This window comes from Macaca fascicularis, chromosome 4 (assembly GCF_037993035.2).
Source record: "Macaca fascicularis isolate 582-1 chromosome 4, T2T-MFA8v1.1".
NCBI lineage: Eukaryota > Metazoa > Chordata > Mammalia > Primates > Cercopithecidae > Macaca > Macaca fascicularis.
The window spans coordinates 140,341,314-140,368,407 of record NC_088378.1 but is presented as its reverse complement, the minus strand read 5'-3'; the positions used below and the strand labels follow the sequence as shown (position 1 = coordinate 140,368,407).

At 46.8% G+C, this 27,094-nt stretch overlaps 1 pseudogene; it reads right to left on the bottom strand.

The window, feature by feature from the left end:
* Positions 1-633: 633 nt before the first annotated feature.
* Positions 634-27,094, bottom strand: part of LOC135970337 (saoe class I histocompatibility antigen, A alpha chain-like) — a 26,938-nt pseudogene continuing 477 nt past the window's right edge.

Genomic DNA, 27,094 nt, shown 5'->3' with positions numbered 1-27,094 from the left:
GTTAATGGGTACAACAGTCAGATAGAAGGAATATGATCTAGTATTCAGTAGCATAATAGGGAAACTATAGTTAACAATAATGTATTGTATATTTCAAAATAATTAGAAGAGAAGATTTAGAATGTTCCCAACACAAAGAAATTATAAATGTTTGAAGAAACAGATATCCTAGTTACTCAGATTTGATGATTACACATCATATGCTTGTATCAAAATATCATACATACCCCACAAATATGTACAACTCTTATGTATCCATAAAAATAGAAAAGTCATAAAAAATAAAACAGAAATGTTAAAGAGAAGATGGAAAATACAATCTAGGATAGAGGACTATTAGGAGGGCAGGAGCTGAATGGCTCTCAAAATTTTTCTCTCAATAGCACAGTGACTCCTGTGTGCAGAGGCCACCCTGGGCGATGTCTGAGTTTCTGTGACCACAGCTCCTGCAGGACAAGTTTCCATTGAAGGGACAAAGACAATGGAGCAGTGAAGGTGACCCAGCTGAGGACTGACCCCATAAAGCCCATGATGGACTCAACACCAACTGGGCACAGGCCCCATCCACACCCAGCCCCCCACAGCCTTCTCCAGTCCCCACCTGCAACAGACTCTGCACAGAAAACAGGTGGATTCTGGAAGGTTCTCAGGTCTTTAATTCCTCTCTCTAATTTTAGGCATCATCTCCTTTAATTAATCCATCAACCTCTCATGCCAAGAATTTGAGAAAACAAATTTATATTCAGATTCTTATTTTCACTAGCCAAGTAACAGGTTGCAGCTCAGTGCACCACGAAGTTGAGACAGAGATGCAGACATCCAGCCCCACCTCTCTGGAACAGGAAAGATGATTGCGGAAGGAATGCAGGTCAGCGTGGATACGAGGGTCACGGTGGACACAGGGCTGGGCTGTCTCTCCACCTCCTCACATTGTGCTAACAGGGACGCAGACACATTCAGACGCCTTTGCAGAAAGAGATGCCAGAGGCTCTTGAAGTCACAAAGGGGAGGCATGAGGAAATCCCATCATCTTAGTACCACAAAAAGCAGCTGTCTCAGGCTACAGAAAACAATAGTCAAGAAAAAATTCAGGTCAGTCATGGTAAGTAGTGACACTGAACAGCCCACCACACACTCAAAATGTCCCAGACAAAGAATCCCCATAACCCAGTCCTTTCCCCTCTGCCCCACCCCCACCCACTTCAGATCCCCAGGGTCTCACCTTTACAATCCCTGAGAGACACATCAGAGCCCTGGGCACCATTGCTCCCTGGGGTAGAACAAAAACAGCAGCTGGTCAGAGCCCCCAGGAGACGTGGGACAGGAGGAATTAGGGGGTGGGTGAGCTCCTCCACATCCCAGTCCCCAACTTACACGCAGCCTGAGAGTAGCTCCCTCCTTTCCACCTGGGGGAAGAAAATGTCCTGTGAGGGGCTGGGGGAAGGCAAGGTCATGAGGTCCTGGAGGAAACCCCTAGTCTTGGACTCCAGGGAAGTTTCCAGAAATGTGACTGCAGACCCAGGGCTGGATCAGGAAACATGAGGAAAGTGGGTGTGGGTTCTGGACAAACTGCCCTCCTGAGGTCTGCCCTCAGCAGGGACCTTCCCCCGACCTGTGACTGCTGGGATCAGGTCTCCATCACCACGATCATCAAGGTGATTCTCTGTCCTTCATTGTCACAGGTGCTTCATAAAGAGTAGGTATTGGCACACAGGGCCCAGGCTAGGTAGGCCTGTGTGTGTGGATGGTACTTCCCAGTAACGAGACAGGACACACTTCTACCTGAGGCTTGAAACACCCAGTGGGACAAGAAAACTCAGGCCCCACTCCTCTCCCCTTCCCTACCTGAGCTTTTCTTCCTCCACATCACAGCAGTGACCACAGCTCCAAGGACAATCAGGCCAGCAACAATGGCTGCGATGAGGATGGTGGGCTGGGAAGACTGCTCTGGGAAAGGAAGGGAAGGTGAGGGGCCCTGACCCTGTTGAAGGGCTCTTGCTTTCCCTGAGAAGAGACATGACCCCCCAGTCCCCCTCCCTACCCCATCTCGGGGTGAGGGGCTCCAGCAATCCCTCATGCTACACATGGCACATGTATCTCTGCTCCTCTCCAGAAGGCACCACCACAGCTCCCCACTTCTGGAAGGTTCCATCCCCTGCGGGCCTGGTCTCCACAAGCTCCCTGTCCTGAGTTTGGTCCTCCCCATCCTGCTGCCAGGTCAGTGTGATCTCCACAGGGTGGAAGCCCAGGGCCCAGCACCTCAGGGTGGCCTCATGGTCAGAGACGGGGTGGTGGGTCATATGTGTCTTTGGGGGATCTGAGGGGAAGAGTCAGAAAATTCAGGCACTTTGCACATCTCATGGGACACTCCAGCAGTGCCCATGTGACCATCCTGAGAATGGACAGGACACCTGGGGTGGGGAAGGGAGCACAGAATTCAGACACCAGCCTGGAAACAGGTACCTGGAACAAGCTCCTATTACTTGGAAAGTTTTAGGCTCTGAGGGAGGAACAGCGACTTCTGGTCCTGACCTGAGTGGAGGCTGAGGGACTCAGAAGAGCTGGAATCAGACTCCCACACACACTGAGTGTGAGGCAGAGAACAAGGCCTGAGAGATAAAGTCACGGTGCCCAAGGCTGCTGCAGGGGTCAAAGGGGACTGCTAATCAGTATTCCAGGGATTGTCTTCCCTCCATTCCCTCAGAGACTTCATCCCTTAATTGTCCCAGAGAGCAGGTGGGCCCTCAGAGTCACTCTCTGGTACAGGATCCGGAAACCTAGGAGGATTCTTCCCACTCAGGAGCAGAGGGAGGACGATATTCTAGCTTTGTTCCCGTTTTCCTCCTCTCCTGGCGGGAGGCCAGCCTGGGAGATCTACAAGAGATGGTGAAGGCGCCCCGTGGACCCCGGTACCCGCGCGCTGCAGCGTCTCCTTCCTGTTCTCCAGGTATCTGCGGAGCCACTCCAGGCACCTGTCCTCCAGGTGGGCTCTCACCCTCTCCGCCTCACGGGTCACCTCCCACTTGCGCCGGGAGATCTGAGCCGTGGTGTCCCCTGCGGTCCAGGAGCGCAGGTCCTCGTTCAGGGCGAGGTAATCCTTGCCATCGTAGGCGAACTGGTCGTACCCGCGGAGGAAGCGCCCATCTGGCCCCAGGTCGCAGCCGTACAACTCCGGGATGGCGAGACCCTGGCCCTGCCCCCGCGGTCAGCCCCGCCCCGACCCGACCAACCCACAGGGATTTGGGCCCAAACCGAAAAAGAAACCGGGTGAAGGCGCCTGGGGCTCTCCTGGGTCGAGGATCTGGGCCGGTCCCGCAGCCTCGGGGTGGATCTCGGACCTGGAGACTCGGGGACGACCCGGGCCATCCGTTGGGGATGGAGAGGGGTCGTGACCTGCGCCCCGCGCCGGGGTCACTCACCGGCCTCGCTCGGGTTGTAGTGGCGGAGCAGGGTCCGCAGGTTCACTTGGAAATTCTCTGCGTGGGTCTTGGCGCCTCGTGTCTCCCGCTCCCAACACTCCGGCTCCACCCACGGCGCAGCGGCTCCATCCTCGGAATCGCCGCGTCGCTGTCGAATCGCAGGAACTGCGTGTCGTCCACGTAGGCCACGTAGATGAAGCGGGGCTCCCCGCGGCCGGGCCGGGACACTGAGGTGCCGAAATACCTCATGGAGTGGGAGCCTGTGCGGGAGGAGGTGAGACCCGCCCGACCCTCCCCCCGGCGCGGCTCCCCGAGTCCTGCACCCCGCCAGGCGGGCCCCTCGCTCCTCCCCGCAAAGGCCGTTTCCCTCTCGACCTTGCACTCACCTGCCCAGGTCTCGGTCAGGGCCAGCGCCCCCGAGAGCAGCAGGAGGAGGGTTCGGGGCGCCAAGATCCCATTCTTGGCGTCTGTGGAGACTCTGAGTCGGGGTGTGTCCGCCGGATCTTTAAAACCGGGAACCGTGGCGACGCTGATTGGCTGCTCTCGAAACCCGACACCCAATGGGAGTGAGCACTGGCGCCGTGTCATCAGTATCCGGGAAAAAGGACCCGACAGGTCGGGAGAGGGAGAAGAGAGACGCTGGGGAGTTGGGGAATCCCCAAGGCTGAGCCTCACCACCCCAGACACCGCCCTCGGGACCTGAAACCCAGAAAGCCAAGCTCCAGGGCCCAGGAACTTTGCTCTTACCCTGCTTCTTTTGTATCAAGCGCTCTGTCCCAATGTCTCCCCGTTTGTGGGCCCAGGAGTTGTCTGAGAAACCAGGCAGAAACCTTCTGCATGTGCCCAGGCCCTCTCCCTTCACTTTTCATCCCAGAATACCTGTCCCTGAACTAGACTTTCTGCCTCCCACTCCTTACCTGTCCCCCAGGACTCTTCTAGAAGAAAACTCACCCCAGGGAGCTTGGTTCCAGAGAGTGAGCTTGTCCTGGGAATGGAGGTGCAAAGACAGGGGTTGTTTTTTGTTTAAATCTGAAAAAGTTGTGCCTGAGCCCATGAGATTAGAGACCAGTTTCCATTTTGTTTAATAGCTATAGTGAGTAGCAGAATCTTGGTAACCCCTGAATTATCAGGAAGCTAATCTGTAAAAAATGTGACTTTGTCATTACAACTGGACACACAAGGCTCCTAAGTTTTCCTCTTTCAGACTATATATCTGTGACTCTGGCTTGTATTTTAAAATTACCTTCATTTCATAGCCCTGAGTTTCTGTGTGAGTCCAGGACATCTCCTCAATACAAAGTAGCACAATGTGTTACTGTATGTTGCAACCAGGAGCTAGTACATTCATTCACCTCACAGTTGCAAGCACTGAATGCAGTCACAATGCCCCTCATCAGTGCTCAGGCACTGCCTGTTTTTAGAAAATAACCACATCTAAGTGGTGTGCATATTTCATAGGAACACTTAGTATTTTTTTAAACCTGATTAAAAAGCAATTAGTTTTTAGGCAGTCCCACATAAGGTATTAAAGACCAAATGCAAAAAAAAAAAACACCCTTCGAGTCTCTGTGGATGAATGTATTAAAAATCTATTAAACAATGTGTTTAAACCTAAGAATTCTGCTGCTTTCGAATTTTTTCCCTCTGCTCCTTTTCCTCACCTCCTGCTTCTCCAGTCTTTCCCTCCATCCCTCTCATTCCTCAGGATTCCTCCTCTCCCTTTAGTCCCCACCACTCTGTCACTCCTGAATAGCACCTCTAGCACTGTCCCATTACCTGCTACATGACTGTTCTCTCCACAGTGGTCCTGCTACTGTGAGTTAGAGTGTAAGAGTTAAAGAAAGAGGAAAGAAACATGAAACATGGCTTGGCAGTTAAAGACAGGTTTACTTTAGATAAAACCTGACAGGGTCTTCTGACCAATTTTGGTCAGGAGCACTTTCTTTTACAGACTAAGAATATATATTGGTTTTAGGGTGAGGCGCTTATTACAAGCTTGAAATCTTCCTGTGTGAGGGAGAAGTTTTATGACAGGGTTGGAATGTTTCTGGGAGGAGGTGAGTTTATCTTGGGGCAGACATCTTCCTGGCCGGAGGGGCGTTATCTCGAAGCTAGCATGTCTCTGGTCGGGGAGGAGTTTGGAATGTTTCTGGTTGGAGATGTTATTTGTGGTTTATGGCCGTGCTGACTTTAGACATTAGGCTGATGCCCTTTGGATTTAGGCATTTTTTTATTAAGGTAACTTTAGAACGAGGGACTTATCAGAGATGGTGATGCTCCTGCTCTGTCACAGAGTGTGTTATTTCTTCACATAAAACACTCCAATGGCTCCATCTCACTCTTGTGAAGCTTATAGAGTGTAAGGCACATGAGCATATGAGGGCACACTTGGTTCATCATAGGCACTAAATTAATTTTTGTTGATTGAATAAATGAAATACGAGTGTATTAAAATTTAATTGCATCATGGAAAATTATAAAATGAAAAACACTGGAAAAAGGTAAGAAAGATCTTATTTTATGCAACTACTGTGTATATAAATTCATAAATTCATTCCATGTACCTTTTGAGCCTGTGTATGAATTTTATACGACTGCATAACAAATTATCACAAACACTGGCTTTAAACAGCACCCATTTATTCATTTATTTTTAGAGACAGAGTCTGCCTCTGTCATCCAGGGTGAAGTGCAGTTGCACAATCATGGCTCACTGTTACCTCAAACTCCTGGGCTCAAGGGATCTGCCTGCCTCAGTCTCCAGAGTAGCTAGGATAACAGGCAAGTGTCACCATGCCCATCTAATTAATTTTTTTTTCCTTTTTTGTAGAGAGGAAGGTCTCATCAAATTGCCCAGACTAGTCTCAAACTCATGGCTGCAAGTGATTCTCCTGAGTCATTCCCCCAAATGTTAGGATTACAGACATCAGCTACCACACCAAGCCAAGCAACACCTATTTATTTGTTTACAGCTCCTTAGAAATCCCAGCATGATGTGGATAGAGTCTCTGTTCAGGGATTCCCAAAGCTGTGTTTTCACTTTGAGTTCCTCCTTCAAGCCTATACAGAGATGACAGAATTCAGTTTCTGGCAGTTGTAGGACTGAGGTCCCTGTTCCTTGCAGACTGTCAGGATGGAGAGGGGCAAGAGCTGCACTCAATTCCTGGTTCCCACCACTGTTCTTTGCCACACAGCTCCTCCATTTTCAAAGCCCACAGTGCAGGAAACCACTCATGCTGAATTCCTCGCACACTGTGAATCTCTATGCTCAGGAAGAACCCAGTCCTTTCAAAAGGCTCACAACATGAGGACAGCCCAAACCAGGATAGTCCCTGTCTTAAAGTCAACTGATTTAGGACCTTAATTATATGTGCAAATATCCCTTCACAGCAGCACCGACATTAGTGTTGGTTGAGTAACTGGGGGAAGGTGAATGACCAGGGGGTGATTTTTGGAGGCCATGATAGAATCAGCCTAGCATGGCCTGGATCTTTCTTTTGTGTTTAATTGGAATATAGTTGGAAATTGAAATTCAAATAAAACAATCACTGTGAATGGTAATAAAATATATCTTATCTAGCCATTGAAATTCTTCTCACCTCTTAAAACCAAATGAAATGTTTAATATCTTATAATTAATTTAAGCCAGGTACAGTGGCTGACGCCTGTAATCCCAATATTTTCAGAAGCAGAGGCAGAGGCAAATCACTTGATTCCAGGGGTTCAAGATCAGCCTGAACAACATGGCAAAACCCGTATCTCTACAAAAAATACAAAAAATTAGCCAGGTATAGTGGTGCATGCCTGTACTCCCAGGTACTGGGATGGCTAAGGTGGGCAGATCACTTGAGCCCAGGAGGTTGAGGCTGCAGTGAGCTGTCATCCTTCCAAGGCACTCCAGCCCAGGTGACAGAGCAAGACCTTTTCTCAATAATAATAATAAATGTAGAGCAAATGAAAATTAAAGTGCAATAATTTTTCCTCTCTTATGAAGCTATATTAGTTATTTACTGTTATTTAACAAATTGTTTAAATTTAGCAGCTCACAACAACAAGTATTTATCATCTCCCGCAGTTTCCAATGGTCAGGAATCCGGGAGAGGTTTCCCTGAGTGCTTCTGGCTCAGGGCCTCTCACAAGGTTACAGTCCAGCTGTCAGCCAGGGCTGCATTATCTCAGGGCTTAACTAGACTTGTAGATTCACATGAAACATGGCTCACTCACATGGCTATTGGAAGAGGCCTCAGTTTCTTGTTGTCTGGTCCCAGAAGGCCTCAGTTCCTTGTTGTCTGGTCCCAGGAGCCCTTACTTCCTAGCCACATGGACTTTTCCACAGGGCTACTAATGACACAGCAGCTGGCTTTCCCCAGAATTCATGATTCCAGAGACAGAGAGAGCAAAGGTGGAAAGCCACAATGCGTTTTATGTTTAACATCCCAAGTCACAAACTGTTATGTCAGCATTCCTCTATCAGTTAGAAATGCATCATTAAGTCCAGGCCACACTCACCAGGAGGGAATTAAGCTGCACCTCTGGAAGGGAGGATTCTCAAAGAATTCGCATATATGTTAAAAGCAAAATTACAATTATTGTTTGAGGATTTTGTAAATCAAAAGCTTCTTTCATCTGATTCTTTTATTTAATGATTTCAGCTTCTCTTTTTAAAGTAATGATTAAAAGTTTGCGACATCGCAAAGCCTTGGGTGCTGGGGGGGAAGTTTCAGACAGGAAGGAGATAAAATAATATCTCTGAGTTTTTATTGCAAATACCTTTGATAACAATGATCTCTTTAATTTGTTGCAACACAGTTGAGAACATATAGTAACTAGATCAAATAGTTCCAAGACTTCAGTGCCATAACAATAATGCCTTGAAAATAAGTCTTTGTTTTTTCTAAGATGTCTCAAATGTGATTTAAAAATGCTCCAAATGCCAATTTTCGTATTCATATATCATATTCAACAATATTTGCCTAATCAGATTGCTTTTCAGGTAGAAAAATGTGACTCTCATGCCTCAGTCAACATATCTAGCTTAGCATGATGCCAATAACTTTGGTTGGATGCAGTTTCCCAAAATGGTTAGCTCCAATCTAGGAACAAGATTTTTCTAAAACTACCTTTTTGGTGGGCATCGTATAATAATCTTAACATCTTTGGTTCTGGTTTTGAATGAGATGTGATAGAAGCGATTTGGACACCACTATGGTTTGTGAACCCTGAAAATCTGAGACAGGACTCAGTTAATTTAGAAAGTACATTTTGCCAAGATTGAGGATACACACCCATGACACAGCCTCAGGAAGTCCTGATGACTGTGCCCAAGGTGGTCAGAGCACAGTTGGGTCTTATACCTTCTCGGGAGACATGAGACATCAATCAACATATGCAAGATGAACTTTGCTTTCTTCTGGAACAATGGGACAACTCAAAGCAAAGGCGGGACAACTCGAAGCAGGGAGGGGCTTCCAGCTCACAGGTAGATAACAGACAAATGACTGCAATTCTTTTGAGTTTCTGTTTATCCTCTCCAAAGGAGACAATCAGACATGCATTTATCTCAGTGAGCAGAGGGGTGACTTTGAATAGAATGGGGGGCAGGTTGGCCCTAAGCAGTTCCCAGCTTGAGTTTTCCTTTAACTTAGTGACTTGATGGCCCCAAGATTTATTTTCCTTAAACAGATTCTAAATAATACTTCTATTATGTGCTTCTAAAGTTTTTTTTTAAGCAGCCCTATTGTGTTTTCCAGTTATATTTGCTGTTCCCTCACTGGTTATTCCTATGTAATATTTCCCTGTTTAATTTATTTTGACCAACCATGTGTATTTCCAATTCTGTAGAAGTTTAATTTGGGTATATGTGTGGTAATATGTAACACATCAAATCCTTTGCAAGATGAAATTGGCTTGCACATTAGATTGAACATTGTATACCAGAAAATCTAGAGAGATGCCAGTGAGTCAAGGATCAAATGACCTATTTCTAGCCAATGCCATTTTCATGAAATCCTGGTACTCTCTGTCACATGCCTCCTTACTATTGGCTATGGCTTTGTTCCAATTAAGAAGTCATAATCAAGTAACTAACTGGGCAACCAGCACTAGCATAAGACACAGAATCTGTGAGACCACCCTGGGCTGCTGCCCAATTCCATCCCCCAGAAAGAGCCTCCATCCTGGGTCTTGTGATTATTATTCCTTTGTATTTTTATAGAGATTTGTACAATAAGTATATATACCCCCAAACCAAATATGAGTTAATTTTGCCAGTTTTTGAGCTTCCCGTATGGTAAACTCATACTGCATTTATGTTTCCAGGATGCACATTCTGTGCAGGAGCCCTCTTTGGTGTGGGCGACTGTCATCCATTCATTTTTAGACTGCTGAAGCTTTATATTTTATTGTTATACTACAATTTTGCTGCTTTTCTATTCATGTATATGTGGTTGACTCCAGTTGTTATAAACATTAGTGTGCTTGTCTCCTGGACACATAGGCAAGAAGGTTCCCAGAGTATATGATCAGGAGTGTGATGGTTGGATGATATGTTGCATGGACTTTACCCATACTAGATGATGAAAATTTGATTTTCAAACTGATTTTACCAACTTAAACTTTTTTTTTTTTTTTTTGAGACGGAGTCTCGCTCTGTCGCCCAGGCTGGAGTGCAGTGGCGGGATCTCAGCTCACTGCAAGCTCCGCCTCCCGGGTTTAGGCCATTCTCCTGCCTCAGCCTCCTGAGTAGCTGGGACTACAGGTGCCCGCCACCTCGCCCGGCTAGTTTTTTGTATTTTTTAGTAGAGACGGGGTTTCACCGTGTTAGCCAGGATGGTCTCGATCTCCTGACCTTGTGATCCGCCCGTCTCAGCCTCCCAAAGTGCTGGGATTACAAGCTTGAGCCATCGCGCCCGGCCCAACTTAAACTTTTACAATGCAACTTTTACGTCAGTGGAAGAGCTCATGTTCATGATGTCTTCTGAAAACACTGGCTTAAAGGTGAGGAATTAAGAGTTAAAAGCCACAGTCTTGGCTAATATCCAGAACCTATAAAGAACTCAATCAAATTTACAAGAAAAAAACAAATAACCCCATCAAAAAGTGGGCAAAGGATATGAACAGACACTTCTCAAAATAAGACATTCATACAGCCAACAGACACATGAAAAAATGCTTATCATCACTCGCCATAAGAGAAATGCACATCAAAACCACAATGAGATACCATCTCACATCAGTTAGAATGGTAATCATTAAAAAATCAGGAAACAACAGGTGCTGGAGAGGATGTGGAGAAATAGGAACACTTTTACACTGTTGGTGGCACTGTAGACTAGTTCAACCATTGTGGAAAACAATGTGGCAATTCCTCAAGGATCTAGAACTAGAAATACCATTTGACCCAGCCATCCCATTACTGGGGATATAAGTCATACCAAAGGATTATAAGTCATGCTGCTATAAAGACACATGCACATGTATGTTTATTGAGGCACTATTCACAATAGCAGAGACTTGGAATCCACCCAAATGTCCATCAGTGACAGACTGGATTAAGAAAATGTGGCACATATACACCATGGAATACTATGCAGCCATAAAAAAGGATGAGTTCGTGTCCTTTGTAGGGGCATGGATGCAGCTGGAAACCATCATTCTCAGCAAATTATCGCTATAACAGAAAACCAAATACCACATGTTCTCACTCATAGGTGGGAATTGAACAATGACATCACTTGAACACAGGAAGGGGAACATCACACACCAGGTCCTATTGTGGGGCGGGGGGGAGGGAGGGATAGCTTTAGGAGATATACCTAATTTAATGAGGAGATAATGGGTGCAGTACACCAACATGGCACACGCATACATATGTAACAAACCTGCACGTTGTGCACATGTACCCTAGAACTTAAAGTATAATAAAATAAAATAAAATTTAATTTAATTTAGTTTAATTTAATTTAAAAAGCCACTGTCTTGACTGCAGAATTACAACAGGTGTTTTTTATTCAGACTCTGTTAATAACATCCTGCTCTTTACTGGTATCCCATTTATGTGGCATTATACTTATAATATAGCTTCAGAAAATGCTTCCTTAGAGCATTACCACATAGGGTTATTTTATATCTTAGGAATGTTTCATAATAAAAAGGAAAACTGGATGAAGTGCGGGAGGTTGGAAGGAAGGAAGGAAAGGAAGGAGGGAGGATGAAAATAGAGAAGAAAGAGAGAGGGAGAGGGACAGAAGAAAAAAGGGAAGGACAGAAAGCAACAAAGAGGAAAAGACAAACTGAAATCAAGAAGAGAATAGATGTAGAGGAACTGGAAACACCATGTATAGCCAGTATTATCAAAATAGAAGGAAGTGAACACACATAGGTAGCCACTCTAGAATCGTGGAGACATAAGAGAGCTACATTAGTTGTCTGTTGCTGTGTAACAGATGTTCCCCAAGTTTAGTGACTTAAAACAACTTAAATGTAAAACAACTTGAAACTGGAGCCACTGCAGGTGGGAGAAGTTAGATAAACAGAAGGATTTTACAAACTGGAATAGGTAAGAGGTCACTGGTGTGCAGATGGAAAAGATTTTGTTGGTCCAAGTCCTCCAAGAAGCAGATGCCACCATGGGATAAAAGTTGCAGCATTTTATTAGGGCAGGCACCTGTTAGACAATGTGGGAAGGGAGCCAGGAAACCCTGGGAAAGGCAATAGACTGAGATGCAAGTGTGACCCCAAGTGATGGACAGAAGGTGAGAAGGTGTTTTGGATGCATTCTAGAACACAGGCAATCTAAGGAGAGTTGAGCAAGGCCATGGAAGAGTCCTGCAGCCACCGTTGGCCATCAAAGGAGTCCTCTGTGTCCCAGGAATGGTCCTGCTTTCGTGTCCCTGGTGTGACCCATCACTGGTTGGGAACAGCCCGCGGGAAGCAGGGCCTCTGCATCACTGCTGCTGAGGATGTCAGAGCACAGGAACGAGGCCTTGGGAAATTACCTGAAAATGCAGCTCAAAACTTCCTTCCTGAGGGGTCTGGGTCCTTGGAAATAAAACCCTCTCAGTCTGGGTTGGTGGACCATTCTCCTCACACTTACAATGGGACAAGCAGAACGAGGAGGCCCCGAAGAGGATCCCTGGGTTCCACATGAACTCCTCCTCCCCTCATTGTGTGACAGCAGCCATGCCTCCTCCTGGGGATCAGGATCTGTTACCTGTGCCTGGAGAGGAGGGGACTCCTCACCTGCTGATCTCTGGGCACACACTGTCCAAAGTTGCTCTGTGGCAGCTGTAATGTGTAGTTCGGTGGGCACTCATTTGTCCCCTTTTAAGAGTACTTTCCTTTAGAATCCAGGACTTTCTACCCCGCAGAGCATGGTTTTGGGAGAGGAGAAGTGCAAAATCCCACAGTAGGTGAGTTGAAGGAATGGGATATGGAGCCACATCCATGTCTACCCCTTGGTATCTGGACCCACGTGTTCTTCCTACTGAGATCACAGAACCGTAGAGGTGTCTTTGATTTTAAAAATGCACCATGTCCTGAAAGATGGCACCCTCCCACCTGCAGAGAGCTTCCTGCAAGCTGGCGCTGAGCTGTGCCTACAGAAGCTCTTTTCAGCATTCTTTATGGCCAGCAGCCCTTGGTTGGTGCAGATGGTGATAGGACCAGTGGGTCCCACAGCCATGGCCACACTGCACCTCCTTCCCTGTCAAGTGGGTCCCCACGAAGATACTGCACGGACAGCAATGCCAAGCCTGTGGATCAGGAATATCCACAGCCCCCAGAGAGTGGTGCTGGCTGAAGGTCTGAGAGCAGGACAGGAAAACTCACCTATAGAATAGGTGCCTATCCCTGTGAAGATGAACCTCTGGCCCTTCCGGGATGGAAGGAGTGCAATGTAGTCAACTCCTCACTTAGGGTCTTGTTGGTCACCTGAAAACATAGAGCCCTACCAGGTAACATCATTGGCCTCAAATGCTGATGAGTAAGACATTTAGAGGTGGCAGCATCTGGATCTGCCTTGGCAAGAGGGAGTCAGTACTGTTGGACCCATAGGTAGCCTCAGCCCTGCCACTGTGTTTGCTCCATTTATGTACCCATCCTGCCCGGCTTGGCTGACCCATGGGGAAGGCTGGCTAATTTCAATGCTTCTGCTTGGTGATTCAGGGCCATTTCAGGTTTGGGTGTTTTCTGCGGATGTTAACATGGGATTCAGGCTCAACTCACATGAAACATTTCCATCTCATGATGGATGCTGTCGGGCATGTCCAATGTATGACTTCATGAGTTACACAGATGCTGATTCGTATGGGCACTTGGAATCACATGGTTGTTTTGTGTCCTATGGTCAAGCATTCTCATCTCATCAGGGCCTGTAACATGCCAAAAGCTGCTTCTAACATATTGCTCTGCTTTGGATGGGGTATATGTCTCTGCTGTGAATGGCGTGGCCTTACTCCAGAATCCCAGGCCCTCCGTTGTGACTCTCCTGCTGGTGCTTGGTTCGGCTCCATCCCAAATCTTACCCCACCACTGGCACTTTCAGCACCGGGGGCTCTGAGGGATGGCGGCTGCACCATGGCCTGGATCTACTGCAGTGTCCTTTCCTGTGGAGGCTCCACTCAAAGCTGGCATCCTTCTATGTCACCTAGAGTGTTGGCTAAAGCAATATATCTATCTGTGGAATTTGATGTCAGAGCTCAAACAGGCTCATCAGGCAGTGTGCTTGCTTCCTTGCATGAGGATGCAAGAGGCAACAGTTTGTCATTTACTTTGGAGGGGACACACCTGGATGCCCCTAAACACTGGACCTGTAAAACTTCACTGCAGTTGCCATTTCTGAATCTCTGTTAGGTTTATCTTCACCCTCTGGAGAGAAGATGTTTTACCAAAGCCTCCAGTGTACTTTCCTCCTCTTGCTCATCCATCCCAGTCAACATGATGTTGTCAGTGAAATGAAGGAATTTAATATTCTATAGGATGTCCAGGTTCTCCAGATCTGTTAAGACTGTACTATACAGGGCTGGGGAATGATAGTAGCCCTGAGGCAAACTATAAATAAATGTGTTGTGGATCCCACATGAGTCACTTTATATCCACTTCTTTTTTTTTTTCTTTTTTTTTTGACAGAGTCTTGCTCTGTCACCCAGGCTGGATTACAGGTGCACACCACCAACCCTGGCTAATGTTTTTGTTTGTTTGCTTGTTTTGTTTTGAGACAGAGTTTCACTCTTGTTGCCCAGGATGGAGTGCAATGGCACAATCTCGGTTCACCGCAAGCTCTGCCTCCCAGGTTCAAGTGATTCTCCTGCCTCAGCCTCCCAAGTAGCTGGGATTACAGGAATGCGCCACCATGCTCTGCTAATTTTGTATTTTTAATAGAGAGGGATTTTCTCCATGTTGGTCAGACTGGTCTCAAACTCCCAGCCTCAGGTGATCGGCCCTCCTCTGCCTCCCAAAGTGCTGGGATTACAGGCATGAGCCACCACACTCGGCCTATATCCACTTCTAATTGGAATGGAAAGGAATGCACTCAGCAAATCCCCAGCTGCACACTGTGTGCCTGAGGCCTTATTAATCTGCTCTACCAGATATATCCAGCCAGCATGCTAGCTGCAATCAGGACTCCTACTTGGTCATGTCTGGAGTAATCCCCTTCATTCCTTAGGCCCCATCAGGCTTATTTGCTAGATTACATGGAGAGAATAGGCAGCCCAACACCACCCCACATCCTTCAGCTCTCTAATGTTGGTGCTAACCCCACAACACTTGCAGTGACCTCCACAAGATTCACCCTGGGACACATGATCATTTGTGATTTGGCCAGAATGGAGGCAGTTTCAGAGGTTTCCCTTTGGCCTTCAATACAATGAGAGCCCTTACTCCACAGACTAGGGAGCCAGTGTGGGGGTGACTCCAGCCACCAGGGCATCCGTGTCAATGATGCACTAGGAGAATGGGGACATAACTAGGGCTGGGTCTATGGACTCAGTGATTCCATGATAAGCCATCATGTGTCCAGGTTTATTTCGTGGCCTCCTTAATCCCCAATGCGATGGGGGTGATGATGGTGCTGTGGGCCTCTGGGCATCAACATCATCTCACACCCAAAGTCAGACTCGCCCAGGTTCTCCCTATTTCCCTTTCCCAGGGTACAGTCTCTAAAGTAAATGGCTGTAGGTCCCTTTGCAGAATGGCTCAGGGAATTGACTCAGCATATACTTGCCATAGGGTTGCAGGGAACTCCCTCCTAGGAATATGGACACCTCCTCCATCACTGGGGTCTGAATCTGAAGCTTGACTGAGATCTAGGCATTGAGAATGGATCATGATTTTGAAAAGACTGGGAAAGCCATAAGACTGTGATGCAAGTGGCTTTTTTATTTTTATTTTTTGAGTGATCTCAGCTCACTGCAACCTCCACCTCCCAGGTGCAAGTGATTCTCACACCTCAGCCTCCCAAGTAGCTGGGATTACAGGCACACACCACCATACCTGGCAAATTTTTGTATTTTTAGTAGAGATAGGTTTTCACCATGTTAGCTAGGCTGGTTTCAAACTCCTGACCTCATGTGATCTGCCCACCTCGGCCTCCCAAAGTGCTGGGATTACAGGCGTGAGTCACTGTGCCCAGCCAGACTGCAATGCAAGTTTAAACCCCAGTGAAGGAGAGAGGGAAGGAAGTTTGACTGGAAGTATCCTAGACCCAGTGCAGGTTAAGAGAAGTTCAGTAAGGGTGAGCCCTGGAGCCTCAGTGGGCCTTTAAAGGAGGGACAGTCTTGCCTTTGTTTCTCCTCTTCCCTCAATTATTGAATCAAAGAAGCCCATGGCAAGTGTGGTCTCAGAGCACATGTAGCAATAGATTTTATAGCAGGTTCTTGTCTGAATTCACTTCCTTGCAGATAGGACTGAGGTCCCCACTTCCTCGCTGGCTGTTGTCCAGGGGCCACCCTTAGCTCGTAGAGCCCTCTCTCAGTTCCTCACATGTGTCCCTTATGACATATCCAATCCTTCTGCTCGGAACCTCTGACCTCCCTGATCTGTTGTGTCTCCTCTGTCTTCCTCCTCTGTGGCATCAGAGGCAACAAGCGGCAACAACTGCAACATCATCAGTTGTGCTTCCTCTAGCTGAGGGGCTGGAATGTGCATTCTCAAGACTGCCACAATGATCCAGTGGGGAGAAAGGACAAAGGGTGATGATAAAAGAGAAAAAGAGGTATGACCTGATGAACTGATACCTTTAAGTAAATGAGAAGGGATGATGTTTGGGACACCAGTAGAGGGACTGGCTCTGGCTGGGAGCAGGAAGGTTAACCCACAACAACCATCCATGTGGTGGAAGGCCCAGCATGCAGCGCAGCTGCAAATGCAAGAGCAGATGGAATCTGTGAAGTTGTCTTCTAGTGTGTTCAGTTTTCTCAGTGAAGTAGGAAGCAAGGTCATTAGCTGAAGTAAGAATGCAGATAGAGGGTTGGATGTGTGAGCAGAGAGAAGGTGTGTAAGAGTCACCCAGGCCAGGAGGAGGCTGAGGGTGAGCCATGCTGGGAGAGGGTGATTGCTGGCTGTGGTAGGGGGCCCCCATGAGGTGTGGGTCATGAAGTTGGAGAGAGTAGTCAGTGTGCTGTGTGCTGCTCTCCAGCCTCCTGCAGCTCATGGGGGCAGGTGCAGTGTAGGCAGAGGTGGAATCCACCAGCTGTGTAGTTTTGCCAAACAAGTGTGACAATACAAGGGAGGGGCAAGGGAGGGATGGAAATTATTTACAATATAATTCAAAATGGTTGAAGAGGGAGGAGAGGACATCAAGGGTGAGGGACAGAGAGTAGATGGCAGGATCACTCGGTTGGGAATCCCAGGGTGGGTGGAAGGATTGTTGGAATTCATGTACTATAGGGCAGACTCCAAGCCTGGAAAGCAGGCACATAGGCAATGAGTGGTTCACTGATATTACATCACAGCATATTATCAAATGATAGTATCTGTGTCCTCAGAGCCTGTGGCCTCCGTGCAAGGGGATGAGTGGAAAGATGGTCAAAGAATGGGAAGTGTGAGATTGAGAGTATGGAAGGGCTGGGGTTCTTGGCCATGATGAGGCCTAGGGATGACAAGGGCATGAGATTCAGGCAGAGAGAGGAGAAGGTCATGGAGGAGAGGAGTTCCAGCATCAGAGAAGCCAGAGGGCGATGCATCCTCTCTGCTGTATTGGTGTCTATTGCTGCCATAAAAATTAACACAAACCAAGTGGCTTTAAACAGCATCTATTTGTCATGTCACAATCATGTGGGTTACAAGTTCAACAGACTCATGGGGCTAAAATCAAGGTCTGTGTTCCTTCTGACTCTGAGGAAAAATCCACCCTCAAGGTCATTCAGATTCTTGTATGAATTCACCTCCTTGCAGATGGGACTGAGGTCCCCACTTCCTTGCTGGCTATTGTCCAGGGGCCACCCTTAGCTCCTGGAGCCCTCTCTCAGTTCCTCACACATGTCTCTTACAATATATCCAATCCTCCTGCTTGGAACTTCTGATCTCCCTTTTCTACTGTATCTCCTCTGCCTTCCTCCTCTGCAGCATCTGACTCCAGCCAGAGCAGCTTCTCTGCTTTTTAATGGCTTGTGAGATTTATTTGGGCCCACACAGATAGTCCAAAATTATCTCGCAGTTTTAAAGTCCTTAATCTTCATCACATCAGTGTTGTCCCTTTTGCCATGTAATGTAACCTGCTCCAGGGTGCCAAGAATTGAGATTGGACATCTTTGGGAACCATTACTCAGCCCATCACATCTGCGTATGTTGAAGTCATCAAGGATCAAGGAGATCAAGGATCAAGGATTGCTGGAGAGGGCAATAGTGAACCAGAAGCTACAAGAGTCAGGACTGAGAGGAACGGCCTGCAGCCCACAGGGAATGGCTGCAATGAGGGGAGTGGGGCCCAAATCTGATGACAGCTTAGGGGACTTAGGGATGAAGGAGGCAGAAAGGTTGAAGAACCACAGTGAAGAGTGAGGATGCCACCCCACCTCTGGGCCAAGGGTACAAGGTCCCTGTGGAAACTCCCCCATGTGGGAGGATTTTGGAAGGGGCCACATCCTCTGGGAGACACAGACATCGCTGGAGCTGCGAGGTGCAGGAACATCTGAGGCAGGATGTGGAGGTTTTGCTGATCCTGGGCTGAGAATTCCCGGGGGCACAGCGGGAAGATTTCTGGATTCGGGAGGGGGTATGGGGAGACAGAATAGGGGTGTGCGGAGCCTTGTGGGGATGTGAATGCAGAGTGTTTGGGGGACCCAATGTGACTGACACCAACAGGGAAAGGGCATGAGGAGCTCAGTCCTGGTGGACTCAAGGCAGACAACGGTGCTGAGGCTGTGGGAGACGATGGAGGAGGCTCAGGGATGGCTCTCACCTGGGCTCTGTCCATGGAAGTGAGGACGGTGAGACAGTTGGGCCTTAGTGCTGTGTGGACTTCTTCTTGTCTCCCTGATGACTGGGTGGAGGGCCTGGAGGAAGAGGGGTCTTAGAGGATTCACTCTTGTCCCTGAGGGAGGGGGGTGACTCACTCCAGGTCTCAGGTCTGCCCTGACACCTTTCTTTGTGGCCTGGGGCTGCCTACTGTAAATTATTGGGGACTAGTCCATTTTGGAGTTATAACCTAAAGCAGAGACTCAGATGGTTCAAATGTCCTTTTCACGAAGCAATGTTATTATATGCGTACCATTTAGATTGTCTTGCAAAAGTCTCATTTGTTGTTTTTCTAAATGCCTGTCAATATTGTTTTAAAATTTACAAATGTGATGTCTCCTCAATGTTAATTGGTTGCAGGTTGTTTAACCTTATATGTATAGTTTCACATATACATAACAACAGTAGTTTGAGCCTCTTATATTCTAATAATTAAGACTTTAAGCTGTGTCCACATTGCAATGCAAGTATGTGTCATGCATAACCCTAGCACTAAGAGACAAGAGGGAAAGTCCCTTTCCCCTAAATTTTAAGAAATTTCTGGGTTCTTTTTCCACTGAGGGGGGACAAGTCAGCTAGTGAGGAACGTGAGGTCTTTGGCCTCATCTAAAGATGCTTCAGCTACCAGCTGTGAGAAGCACCGCCCACCAGGAAGGCCTCCCTGCCTGGTTCCTGGACCCCTACACCATGGCAGCGGCCATCTTCCCTCCCAGTGCAGAGCGATATCCCGGATGGTGAGCTGGCTAGCCGCTGTCCACTCTCAGGCAGTTTTGCCTTCTAAGACGTGGGTTTTTGTCTGAGGACCTTCCTGTTTTCAGATGATCAAAACTGGGGCCATCCACTCCCTTCTGAACCACCTCTGCCCAGTGGTCTGTGGCTGTGCCCCCAGTCACAACAGGACACCCCTTCAGAACACGCTGCAGGAAGCCGACATCTCTACACAGGCTCACACATGCACAGTGTGTGCACGGAGCTTTGGTTCTAGTTCAGGAAGAATGGGAGGAGGCTCACTAGTCCAACAGAGCTTGAGGCCTGTACCAGTGTCATATTCCAGGAGCCAAAGTTATAAAGGATACAAAGTGCCCAGACCTACCAGAGATGGCAAATCCCTACAGTATCATTCTGGGCCAGCAAGAAGAGGGAAAGAGAAATTACGGTCATACTTCGGATATATTGCAGGTTTGGTTCCAGACCATGGCAACAGAGCAAATCACACAAATTTTTCAGTTTCCCAGTGCATATAAAAGTTATATTTACACTTGACTGTAGTCTCTTAAGTGTACAATAGCATTATGTATAAAATGAACTATGTACATACCCTAATGTAAAACTACTTTATTGCTAAAAAATGCTAACAATCACCTGAGGCTTCAGCTAATCCTAACCTTTTTGCTGTGGAGAGTCTTGTCTCAATGTTAATAATTGCTGACTGATCAGAAGGGTGGTTGCTGAAAATTGCTATGGCAATTTCTTAAAATAACACAGCGAACTTTGCAGCAAGATTCTTCTCCTCACTTGGACACTTAGAGGCCATTGTAGGGTTGCTAACCGGCCTGCCTTCAATATTTCTGTGTCTCACAGAATGGGGAAGGCCGGGAGAGAGAGAGAGTCAGTAAACCAGCCAGTTGGTGGAGAAGTCACAACAGTTATCAATAAGGTTCACCATTTTATAAGGGTGTGGGTCATGGTACCCCAAAACAATTACAAGAGTAACTTCAAAGACCACTGACCACAGGTCGCCATACAGGTATAATAATGAAAAAGGTTGAAATACTTCAATAATTACCAAAATGTGACACAGAGACATATAGTGAGCACATGCTGTTGGGAAAATGGTGCCAAATAGCTGTAGGTTATTTCCAAACAAAGGACCTAGCCACTTTTCTTTTGTAATTTTTTTTTCACTATTGTAATTAATATCCTTATACCTAAAGATCTTTCCAGATATTGGATTTGGTTTTAAAATCACAGATTTCTCAAATATAAGTTATTAGGTGAAAGGGCATGAACATTTTTAAGCCTTCTCATACATATTATCAAATTGCTTCTCAAAAGCAGTGTACCATTATATTCACCCATTTATTCAACCCATATTTATTGAGCCCCGTCTCTGTATTTGGATTTCTAGATGCTGGAAATCCAAGTGGTGACTAGACAAGGTCCCTGCCTCAAAGAACTTGTGTCATTGATACAGACAACAAATGAAAACAATTCTAATATCAGTGATAATTGTTACGGAGAAAATATGCTTGAGCTAGAAGATTGATGGAGGTGAGAATGGTAGGAGATATATTTTGTTGATCAAGATGTTCCTGAGAATTTGACCACTGGACATCTGAGCAGAGACCTGAATGGTGTGAGGGGCCTTTGGATCCCTGGGGAGCAGGTGCACATGGGGAGTTCCAGGGGGAGGTGCCTGAGACAGGATTGAGCAGTGTTAGTGGAGATGAGTGAGCTGGGCTGAGAGGGGTGGGATAAGGCCACAGTGGCCAGAGGGATCCTGTGATGAGTGGCTGTAGGAAATAGTGAGAGACTGGGGTTTCAACGTGCTAGGAAGGGAAGAGGCTGGAGTGTCTGTGGGATGTGGTGGTGAGGATGAGTTCTAATTCCCATTTGAAAGACTCACTCTGCCTATTGTGTGGGTGATGGACAGCGGGCATGAGAGTCAGCAGGAAGCTCGGCTGGAAAGCCCTCCGGTTTACTATCTTGGAGAGGATGGCTCCAGTGAGAAGACAGTAGAGGAGTGAGAAGTTATTGGATTTGGGGTTAATACATTTTTAACGTGGTGTTAGCAGTAACTCCATGGAGAACCACACATTTATTTGCTTACTTTAATTCTATAACAACATTCGAGGTGGCTTACTGCAAAAAACCCAGTGTAATAAATACATATGAATTATTTTAAAATCAACACCAAGGAAAATATACATTTTAAAAGATTAAGGCTGGGGTAAAGCTAGAACATTACTAGGCAAGAAGGAACATCTGAAACATTTGCTGAAATGGAGTTCTCTGTTTACCTAGCCATAGATTTGTTGCCTCATGATTTCACTGCATCTGAGCACCACGGAGCGGGGCGACAGTGCAGGTCACTAGTCCCTTGTTTCCTGATTCAGGAACAGCATCCTGTTCTACACTTACAGTCAAAGGAAATTACATCATTATAAGATGTTTAATGATGAAGTCAAAGTCCACAGAGTCAGCAAGTAAGTGTAAAAACCTCAGGAGTCCAAGGAGAGTCTACATTTCTCCCCGGAAATGGCCTCACGACGTGCTGTTAAAGAGAGCGGGTCCTTTCAAGGGGCCCCAAGATGCAGGAGCAACTGGGCTGCAGCTCTCAGTAAAGATGCCCTTTCTACCTGCAGTTCCACGAAACCTCACAGGCAACTTCGGTGACCTCACCTGAGCTAGGAATTCGGGTTTTTGATGTTGGTTCTCTTTGAGCCATTGTGTGAGCTTTAAAATGTGACGTGGAGATTTTGCTATACTGGTGTTTCCTTGCTGGAATTTGACATCCATGGTGGCTCTGGTTTCCCTGTCTGGTCTCAGGAGGAAATGAAGTGTCCTGCACTTTTTTTCAGCATCTCTTTGTGTAAGAAGGATCAGGAGACTTGGAGTCAAGGGCTCCTCCAATCTCACTCTCCTCCATAAAACAGTGTCCCGTAAGCTTTCTGGGGGTGAGGGCCTTGACACTGTGCTGTTCTGATGAATATAATTGTCCCAGCTCCCGAAATAAAACCACAGGTGCACAAAATACCGACTCTTGCAAGCAATGCCAAGGTGGGGATGTTTCCTAGGCACCAGGTTTAGCACTTTGTATGTACACACACAGGAGCCAGGCATTGTGGTTTATGTCTATAATCTCAGCACTTTGGGAGGCTGAAGCATGAGAATTGTTTGAAGCCAGAAGTTCGAGACCAGCCTGGGTAACAAAGTAAGACCCAGTCTCTACAAAATACACACACACACACACACACACACACACACACACACACACACACACACAGGGTGTGGCAGCTCCAGTCTGTAGTCCCAGCTACTCGAGAAGCTGAGGTGGGAGGATTGCATGAGTCCAGGAGTTGGAGCCTGCAATGAGCTGTGATGGGGACACTGCTCTACCTTGACCTTCAGAGTAAGACCCTGTCTCAAAAACAAACAAACAAACAAAAAAACAAACACAGCCAGAGCCAGCGCTGAGGGAGAGGCTGACCTCAGGGGTGGCGTCACAGGCATTTATCAGGTCTCTCTCAGTGGCCGTTGTCTCTTTTTCCTGGAGGTGGAGGAATCTGTACTCCATGAGGGGAAGTCCTCTGAAGAAGGTGGGAGATACTCAGGAGCAGGGTCCAGAGAGGGAAAAGGATGAGGAAGTGGAGACAAAGAGGAGGAGGCGGGGCAAGAAGGGAGCATGTGAGGAATGGGAAGGGGGAGGACCTTCCAGCTGTTAGAAAAGTCAGGCAGAATTTGGCTCTTGGTTTTTGTGCTTTATAAGAATGGATTTGGGGAACCAGCCAGAGTGGGAGATAAGGAGTCTACTTGGCAGAGGACACATGTGAATCTCCTCCTAGTTTGAACTCATCAGTAGCAGCTGACAGCCAGGACCTTTGTGGGGGGGCACGTGACACCCCTTTGCAACCAGGGTATTTTCTGCACCCCACCGGCCGCCCCTCCTGGGACAGTGCTGGTCCCTCCAACCCTAACAGGGAGGGAAGGAAGGAGAGGTCTGGAGGCTTTGGGTCCTCCCTTGTGCTCCTTCTTCCTCTGCCCTTTATTCCCTGAGTGTCCTCGCCTTTCGTCCGCTACCAGGACCCCACTAGGGCAAAGCACATCCTGTACACTGGCCTGGACTCCCTTGGTAACTATCCAGTGGGTTCATCTTGCCCACTACCTAGACAAAACCGATTTACCAAGACAGGAGAATTGCAACAGAGAAAGAGTAATTCATGCAGAGCCCTCCGTGCGGGAGACTAGAGTTTTATTACTCAAATCAGTCTCCCTGAAAACTCTGATCAGCTTTTAAGGATAATTTGGTGGATGGAGGGGCCAGTGAATCAGGAGAGCTGATTGGTTGGCCCTGGTATGAAATCATAGTGAGTGGAGGCTATTCTCTCAGGCTGAGTCAGCTCCTGAGTCGGGGCCACAGGACTGGTTGGCAGGTCCAGATCGGGTCCTCCAGTTGTTAGAAATGCAAAAACCTGAAAAGACATCTCAAAAGGCTGCTCTGAGGTTCACAATAGTGATGTTGCCTACAAGAGTAACAGGATAAGTTGCAAATCTTATGACCTCCGGAATAATGGCTGGTAATATTTAGAATTCCAGCCCGTCTCATCCTAACTTAATGGCCGGTAGCCTTTCTTCGTTTTACAAGAACAGTTTTCCTTCAAGCTATAAACTAAATTCCTTCCCAAGGCTAGTTCAGCCTACGCCTAGAAATGAACAAGGGCAGTTTAGCGGTTAGAAGCAAGATGGGGTCAGTTAGGTTTGATATCTTTCACTGTCATGATTTCTCTAGTTATAATTTTGCAAAGGCGGTTTCACCTTGGCTTCAGACCCACCAATACAGTATCACTGTGCCCTGTCCTTCCAACCACTGCCACTAGGTGGAAGCAGAGCGAGCATCGCCCAGACGGGTTAGATTCTTGCCACGGGCTCACTGCTAGAACGAACATTCTTGAGACTTTAGATCTGAAAGTCAGCCTGATTTCTGAAAGCCTTTGACCGGTTCCAAAATCAGATCAATACTCCAGGAACAAGATCTGCCTCGACTTTGTCTCCACCCAAGGACGCTATGGCTACGCAGTTTTCAAACGTGCTTTGAGAATAAATGGAACTGTGTCCCCACTCATTTGCGTTTTCCTTTTTATTACAGCCAACCCCTTTTGTAAATATTGTTACATATCCCTTTATTCCACTGAAAACATCTCTTCCAAAGGCACTTTAAGAAAGATTCAATGCCATGAAAATAGGAATGATCCTCTTGAACGAGAGTTTCTGGTGGTGGGTTTTAATGAACATTTTAGTTTTTAAAACTCTGTAACTATTTCGTTGTAGGGCTTAGCCTCATATTTTCAACTGAAATATTCTCTTCCTTAACCTCCACATAGATACAAGTTTATAATTTTTATTATCTTGAAATTTTATTTATTTTTCTGTTTTGGGGACAGGGTCTCCTCCTGTCACCCAGGCTGGAGTGCAATGGCACAATCAGAGCTTACTGCAACCTGGAACTCCCCAGCTCAAGTGATCCTTCTACCTCTGATTCCCAAAGAACTGGGATTATAGTCATGAAACACTGCAATCCACCCAAATCTAAGTTTATACTAAAAGATAAAATTTCAACATCGTAGGGGATTGGTCAGGTGGTGGGAATAATTATAAAGTTATAGGAAATAGACACAAACCTTCTTGGAAGGCAGAAAGTGTTGCAAAAGCCTCAGGATAGGGTTATGACTGAAATCCTCTACCTTGGATACCAGCCTAATCCTCTTACCTTGAGTTAATAGCTTCGAGTAGGTACAAAGACATGTAAGGGAGTTTAAAGAGCATGTTTACTCATGCAGTCCTAAGACCAACCTTTGATCATTTGTAGTACTGCTCTCTCCGGGGGACAGCGACTAGATTAATTACCAACAGATGTGTTGACTCAAAGCCTTTGTCATTAAATCTGTGCTGAATAAAGGCCCACAGGGCCAGTTACTGAGGGTACCCAGCTGCCACAACCCCTTCTGTGAGTGGCCCGGCCCCCTGGCGCACTCATTCACTGAATATTGGTGTCTGAGTATGTTATTCATCCATCGTGCAGCTTGAGTCTGCTGGTCAGACCCCAGCACAACATTTAAGAGGAAATGAAAGTCACAAAGTTATCCCAGTCTCTGGAGTCACTGTCAAAACTTTCATGAGGAATCTTCCAGGTTTTCCCCTACTTAAAATATATATTAATATTATGTCAGTGGTATTAGTGGCATTTTCACCCAGGCTGGAGTGCAGTGGCACAATCTTGGCTCACTCTAACCTCTGCCTCCAAGATTCAAGCGATTCTCCTACCTCAGCCTCCCAAACAGCTGGAACTACAGGCACCCGCCACCACACCTGGCTAATGTTTGTATTTTCAGCAGAGACAGGGTTTCACCATGTTGGCCAGGCTGATCTTGAACTTCCGACCTCAGGTTATATGCCAGCCATAGCCTCCCAAAGTGCTGAGATTACAGGCATGAGCCACTGCGCCCAGCCTCCTTAACCTTTTAAAAAAAGGTTAGAAGTATGCTTGGCGCATCTTTTCATAGCAATGCTTAAAATTGCTCTTACTCTTTTTAATGACAGCATAGAATTTTATCGTGTAGCTGTTCTTTGGGAGACGATTGAAATCTTCTTTATCTTCACTGTGGTAATGGAGATGGGGGTGTGTACAATAGCTAAAATTCAACAAGTTGAACATTTTAAATAGATGCAGTTTATTACATGCAAAGTATGCCCCCAATAAGATGATTTAAAAATATTATCCTCTTTGAGACTTGTACTTTGCTTATGTGAAACAAAACAAAACAAAAACCTTGTTTTTGTGCCCAGGAGACACACCCTGACACATCTGGAGGTAGAGGGTCATGCTCTCCGCAACTTACACTCACAGGCTCTGAAAAAGCAATAATAGCATTATATTTACGGATTCAGAGAGAGAGAAAGCTATGGTAAAAATGTTCATAAGTAAAACTAGATAAAGGGCAAAAATAAAAGAAATAATGAAACTGCGTCTTTTAAATTTTATCTCTCCGGCCGGGCGCGGTGGCTCACGCCTGTAATCCCAGCACTTTGGAAGGCCGAGGAGGGCAGATCACGAGGTCAGGAGATCGAGACCATCCTGGCTAACACGGTGAAACCCCGTCTCTACTAAAAATACAAAAAATTAGTCGGGCGTGGTGGCGGGCGCTTGTAGTCCCAGCTACTCGTGAACCTGGGAGGCGGAGCTTGCAGTGACATCCCGCAACTGCACTCCAGCCTGGGCCACAGAGCAAGACTCCGTCTCCAAAAAAAAAAAAAAAAAAAAAAAAAAAAATCTCTCCTTGACTTTTTCTCTCCCCTTTTCTTCCTATCTCTTCCCTCCTTTCCTCAACGCGTCCCCCCATCCTTCCCTCTTTTCTGCATTCTCTGCATTTGATCCCCGGTGTATTCCAGCCTCCAGGCCAACAAACGTGTCCGCATCCGCCGGGGGCAGATCAGGGAAGGGA